The sequence below is a fragment of the Etheostoma spectabile genome, unplaced genomic scaffold, assembly GCF_008692095.1.
Source record: "Etheostoma spectabile isolate EspeVRDwgs_2016 unplaced genomic scaffold, UIUC_Espe_1.0 scaffold00019209, whole genome shotgun sequence".
NCBI classification, from domain to species: domain Eukaryota; kingdom Metazoa; phylum Chordata; class Actinopteri; order Perciformes; family Percidae; genus Etheostoma; species Etheostoma spectabile.
The window spans coordinates 17236-24322 of NW_022604742.1; the positions used below are offsets into that span (position 1 = coordinate 17236).

Consider the following 7087-nt stretch of genomic DNA (forward strand, 5'->3'; position numbering starts at 1 on the left):
TAAAAGTTTTGGGAGCTTGTGTGTTGCCGCCATCCTGTGGGGTTCAGGGGACGAGGCCAGAGGCGGTGTTGGAAATATAACTGTCTATGGACATAACACAATGATTCACATTTTCTTTTTGTTTTAATGTAGCGTATTCATTTAGAACAGTAAACAGTCAGTTTCACCATAACTCCTTTAGTAAATGTCCTACAACGCTTTTTTATGGACACCACTGCAGCCAGTCAGAATTGAGTATTCACACAGACCATGGTATAATGTAAGATAAAGGTAACAGTTTGGCTATTTTTTGGCCTAATTGAATTTATGAACATTATGAAAATTACCTTGACATCATAACAGGGAGGCCAGCTGTGACGAGCTCAGTTAATGATGCATAGCATACAATAGGGCTATTTGCTAGGCCAATGTGATGGTAACTGACATAATGCAATGCCACCCATGTCAACCTTTTAAAAGCCTATCTGAAAATATCTGACCCATGTTATTGTGTAGCCTATAATTGTGTCTCTTCCAGGCTTCAATCTGTGTTTTTTAGTAGTTGCTTTAGGCCTATTTTAAGCTGCTCCATGAGAAAATTATTACTTAGAGTAATAATAATAATACATTTTATTTAAAGACGCCTTTCTTGGCACTCAAGGACGCCGCACAGGGAATTCATAAATTAACAAGTTGGGTGGGGAGGGGATCAAGTTGACAAGTAGATGGCTTGGATTTCCGGGTGAGTTCTGTGATTTCTGAAATAGTGGGGAGACGGAAGGAGGAGAATGAGTGTGTGGATGAGTGAAAGTCATCTGAGATGCTGAGGTGAGGGATTGATCCAAGATGCTGGTGGATGTTCTTGATTTTTTCTGTGAAAAAGGAGATTACCGAGTTGCAGAAGGAGGTAGTATACCAATGGGGAGGGAGAAAGTCCTGGGGTTGGGTGACATTGTTGAGTAGGGAGAACAGTGACATGAGTACTTAATTTCCCTTCACTATCCAGAAGAAGGCTATGCGTTAACCTGGTCTGACATCTTTAACACAGAAGTACTTAGGCCTATTTATTAGCTCACTCCGCCTCCTATTGGTTAGACAAAAATATATGGGCACAAAATATTGGACAGTATATAAGAAAACATTTCTTGTGCCTACACGTACAGCCATTCATCCACTCATTCATTCCTCTACACAGTAATAATTTATTTATTTTAATCTAGGAGGTAATGATGAGCCAAACAATGTATTTATTTATCAAAGGTCAGGCTAAGAGAATTAGGTGTGATGGAATCAGGAAGGAAGAAACCTTTTGCAAACCTCTACACAGTTATGCTTGGGGTGTGGGATTTTTTGCAGAAATGCAGACTCTGAAAGGATTTTCAGCTTGGTCACTAAAAACACAATCACACAATCATACACAGCACAATGTGGAGTGAAATTCATTGTGTACCCGTCCAGATCAATAATAACAATAAAATCCATAAAAATAGCAATATACAACACAATAGAGTAATGTAATATAAAATGAGGTGGTGGGTGGGGGCTAGCCACAGTTATCATTGAGCAGACATACGGCCTAAGGGAAGAAGCTCCTCCTCATCTTCTCTGAGTTTGTTCTCGGGCAGCGATAATGCCTCCCTGATGTCAGAGAGAACAGTGAGTTGCTGTTCCCTGAGAACCCTGTGGCCTTAGCCTTGTCGCGCCCTGCACATTGGGGAGAGGAGTTATAATGATCTGCTCAGCCAAGCGGAGTACCCTCATAAGAGCCAGTGGCTCCTGCCCATCCAGGTGGTAAAGCTCCCAGACAGAATACTCTCTATGGTACATGTGTAAAAGTTCCTGAACACCTTGACGGGGAGCTGTATTGTCAGCAAACTGGTGTCTGACGTGGCAATGCACTTGTAGGTGTATAATGAGTAAAGCAGGGGGCTCAGTACACAGCTTTGGGGGGCTCCAGTGTTGAGTGTAGGGGGGATGAGACATGGTTGCCCACTCACACTACTTGGGGTCTGCTGGTCAGAAAGTCGAGGACCCAGCTGCACAGGGAGGAGTGCAGACCTTGGTCTCTCAGCTTTGTGGCAAGTCTGGGAGAGGGTTATTGTGTTAAATGTTGAGCTATACTCCACAAACAGCAGTCTAATATCATTTCCACATTTGTTGTCTAAGTGGGCTAGAGTTTTGTGGAGCATGTAAGCCATGGCGTTGTTTGTGAATCTGTTGCGTTATGCATTATTGCAAGGGGTCTAGGCTGGCAAGTAAGAAGGATGAGGTAAGAATCTTTTAATCATCTTCTCAAAACAATTTATCAGCACAGATGAAAGGGTGATAAACATTTAAACAGCTAGGCTTTCTTTGGAACAGGGACCATGATAGACTGTTTAAAGCAGGTGGGAATAATAGACTGTGAGAGAGAGAGGTTGAATATTATCATGAACACGGATGCTAGTTGGTCAGCACAGGCTTTAAGGACATGGCCCGTAATACTGGGCCAGCTGCCTTCCTGATGTTTACACAAATACAAACACATTCTTTGTTTTCTTATTTAATTATAATATAAAAGTGAATTAAATTTAAATGGTTACATGGTATTTTTTTACTTAACTTTTTTTGTCAGTCTCAGAACGTTAGTCAGGCAATAGGGCATTATGAACACAGTGGTGCTTGCCTGTAAGAGAGGAAGTCTTTGTTAACCCCCCGTGACAGGTTTCACCTTCCCGTTATATACGCTATCTGCATGGAGTTTTGAAGAGTGTAAACACACTTGAAACCGCTTTACCGGCATTGCTGTTGTTTCGCTCCGTCAGCACCACAGCTCTGCATGTGTGTGTCGGCAGTCGGAGCTCTGCTTGTTCGGTACCCAACCCTAGTAAACATTAGGGATGAGCCGAGTACTCGGCTGAAACGAGTATCCGGTACGGATAAAGCACTTTTGCCGAGTACAAGTATTATACGAGTAATGCGAGTCAATATCTGTACTCGGATTCAATGAAAGTCTCCATTGACTGTGTCTCCGTTCTGTGATAGGCTAGTCACAGTGCTAGTCACAGCGCCTCTCCCTTACACTATTCTGTGATAGGCTAGTCCCAGCGCCCCTCCCCTACACTATTCTGTGATAGGCTAGTCCCAGCGCCCCTCCCTACAAACAGATTCCTTGTGTTGTTGTGTGCCGCTCTGCTCACACACACTCAGGACACGGAGAAGTGAACAGCTCTCTCCGTCTCTCTTCAGGTCCATGGGGCTTTCCGTTAACGTTTAGGGTTTCTTCAAGCTTAAGGTTTGTTCTATACTTTGGTTTGAACTAGTACTTAGTAACCAGGAGACTTCTGGTAACGTGGGGTTTGTTCAGACATAGTGCTTGGTAGAATGCAACTCGGGTTGCATCTCTGCCGTCTGAGTTTTTTTTTTTTTAAACTGCCTGCTGGCTCTAACCAGTTTTTTTGAGTGTCTGAAACTTTCTTGCTGTGTTTTATAAAAAATAATAAAAGGCAGTTGCGGTATAAATGAATAATATTACAAATTAAGATAGCAACACAAACACATTCCAACCCCCCGCCCCCTCTCTCTTTGTTTCTCTCTCTCTCTGTATCTCTTACTCACTCACAGACACACACATACCTGGTGTGAAAATAAAAAAGAACCCCAAAAAAATGATCTCACTGATCATAGAAAAATTAAAAGTTAAAAAAAAGAAAGTTATATTATTGAGTTTGAAAACTCTTGTTCATTACATTTTACTTAATAATTGCAACCACATTGTTGTATTTATTGTTGCAAAACTTGTTATATACTGTAGGCCTGTAGTTCGTTTGTTACCATGACAACACCACTGATCTGAAGCTCAATGCTGATGCTGTCATGGAAATAGTTTTCTTATTAGCAATAACTATAACAATTTCTGATCAACACATATCAATTGCATGCTTAAAATAACATACCGGTTAAAGCCCCGCCCATTTCAAGATAACCAGACCCCCTTCCGGGGTCAAATCTGACCACTTCCGGGTTAGGCCCCGCCCAGTCCAAGTACAGATACGGATACAGATAATTCATGCGGTAAATAGATACAGATACAGATAATGCTGTACTCGCTCGTCCCTAGTAAACATAACGTGAAGTAACATGGCATTTTATTTTGTTTGAGTTTTAACTTGTCCAGTGCCAGTGGGGCACTTAAATTTCTATTCCACTTGCTCTACAAAAAAAACACTTGTACCGGACAAGCGGACAAGCCCTGTCAAGTAGTTAAAGATTGTAAACACTGATTATTTTCCAATTTGTGGCACGTTTTTTTATTTTCTATTTTTACTGTGTTCTGCAGAAAAGGGAGATTGGCGTTGGTCACAGTTTGGAATGAAAGGGAGAAAACAGGACAGAGTAACACTGCAGATATTGTTCATTGTTCATATAATGACACGCAGTGGTGGCAGGCGTGTCTTGCTTAGGCGGCCGCCTAAGCTGCAAAGCGCCGCGGCAAACCCTCTATTTGTTATAGTTATGATAAAATTATTATACATTCAGATGAAGTTCTGTAAGAAATTGATTAAACTGTTAAAATCCGAAACACACCACACTTGTGTTTTTGATGAGAATGGCTCTCTTGCCGGACTGCTTTTCTTCTGCCACACGTATTTCATTATTTTGTGGTAATGTCTGAAGTTCTACTATGGACACTTTTTGTGGAAAAAATGCCTTGGTTACCTTGTTTCAAACCATTCTAGCGTGGTATAGCCTGCAGGAAGATTCATCTCGATTTGTGCCGGTTGTCATTAATATTCAATGAGCTAAGCTGCTTGATTCTGATTGGTTAACAGTGTGAGATCAATGAGAACCTGGCTACACTGAAAAAAATGTTATGTTGAATTTGCTTAATTTTATTTAGGTAAGTGGTTGCACGAAATAAATTTGTTTAAATCCAGATATATTTTATAAGTTGATTGTACATATATTTTGTACGTTGTGTTTACTATTTTCTTTTTAGTAATTTTAAATTAATTCATTTTACATACACTACCGTTCAAAAGTTTGGGGTCACATTGAAATGTCCTTATTTTTGAAGGAAAAGCACTGTACTTTTCAATGAAGATAACTTTAAACTAGTCTTAACTTTGAAGAAATACACTCTATACATTGCTAATGTGGTAAATGACTATTCTAGCTGCAAATGTCTGGTTTTTGGTGCAATATCTACATAGGTGTATAGAGGCCCATTTCCAGCAACTATCACTCCAGTGTTCTAATGGTACAATGTGTTTGCTCATTGGCTCAGAAGGCTAATTGATGATTAGAAAACCCTTGTGCAATCATGTTCACACATCTGAAAACAGTTTAGGTTGTTACAGAAGCTACAAAACTGACCTTCCTTTGAGCAGATTGAGTTTCTGGAGCATCACATTTGTGGGGTCAATTAAACGCTCAAAATGGCCAGAAAAAGAGAACTTTCATCTGAAACTCGACAGTCTATTCTTGTCCTTAGAAATGAAGGCTATTCCATGCGAGACATTGCTAAGAAATTGAAGATTTCGGTGTGTACTACTCCCTTCGAAGGACAGCACAAACAAGCTCTAACCAGAGTAGAAAAAGAAGTGGGAGGCCGCGTTGCACAACTGAGCAAGAAGATAATTACATTAGAGTCTCTAGTTTGAGAAACAGACGCCTCACAGGTCCCCAACTGGCATCTTCTTTAAATAGTACCCGCAAAACACCAGTGTCAACATCTACAGTGAAGAGGCGGCTGCAGGATTCTGGGCTTCAGGGCAGAGTGGCAAAGAAAAAGCCATATCTGAGACTGGCCAATAAAAGAAAAAGATTAAGATGGGCAAAAGAACACAGACATTGGACAGAGGAAGACTGGAAAAAAGTGTTGTGGATGGATGAATCCCAGTTTGAGGTGTTTGGATCACAAAGAAGAACGTTTGTGAGACGCAGAACAAATGAAAAGATGCTGGAAGAATGCCTGACGCCATCTGTTAAGCATGGTGGAGGTAATATGATGGTCTGGGGTTGCTTTGGTGCTGGTAAGGTGGGAGATTTGTACAGGGTAAAAGGGATTCAGAATAAGGAAGGCTATCACTCCATTTTGCAACGCCATGCCATACCCAGTGGACAGCGCTTGATTGGAGCCAATTTCATCCTACAACAGGACAATGACCCTAAACACACCTCCAAATTGTGCAAGAACTATTTAGAGCAGAAGCAGGCAGCTGGTATTCTATCGGTAATGGAGTGGCCAGCGCAGTCACCAGATCTGAACCCCATTGAGCTGTTGTGGGAGCAGCTTGACCGTATGGTACGCAAGAAGTGCCCATCCAACCAATCCAACTTGTGGGAGCTGCTTCTGGAAGCGTGGGGTGCAATTTCTCCAGATTACCTCAACAAATTAACAGCTAGAATGCCAAAGGTCTGCAATGCTGTAATTGCTGCAAATGGAGTATTCTTTGACAAAAGCAAAGTTTGATGTAAAAAAAATCTTATTTCAAATACAAATCATTATTTCTAACCTTGTCAATGTCTTGACTCTATTTTCTATTCATTTCACAACGTATGGTGGTGAATAAGTGTGACTTTTCAGGAAAACACAAAATTGTTTGGGTGGCCCCAAACTTTTGAACGGTAGTGTATTTTAGCTTAACTATTTTGAGAAAAAATTGCTAATTCTTTTAAGGTTTGGTATACTAAAAATTTATTATGTGCATTTAGATCAATTTATTGTTTAACTTCTACATACTAAAATTAGGTTTAATTAATGTATTTTATCTATTATAGTACCTTAACTTTCATTAATATTCAGACAAATAAAGCAAACAAAATATTGCCAACTCTTACTTTATTAGATTTTATCTCTATAACAATTTATTACATTGCTATCTTATATTGCTATCTTATAACAAAATGTACTATCAACCATTATGTACCAGTCATACCAAAAGAAGTTGTACAAGAATAGCTGGAAGACAGCAAACACTGAGGACCCGATGTGAGATTACAATAAACTGCAAACACTTACATTGAGTCAATAGAATACCCACTATTCCACAAAACAAGCAAAAGCTGCAGTCCAGCGCTGATTTGTTCTTTAGTTCAAGGACTTTGGAGGAAACCCTTTTCCAAC

At 40.3% G+C, this 7087-nt stretch overlaps 1 long non-coding RNA gene across 1 annotated transcript; it reads left to right on the plus strand.

Moving 5' to 3' along the window:
• Positions 1-248: 248 nt before the first annotated feature.
• LOC116684155 (uncharacterized) lies at positions 249-1079 on the plus strand. Its single transcript, XR_004330765.1, has 2 exons — positions 249-590; positions 961-1079. It is a non-coding gene; the product is annotated as an uncharacterized LOC116684155 (long non-coding RNA).
• The last annotated feature ends 6008 nt before the right edge of the window (positions 1080-7087 follow it).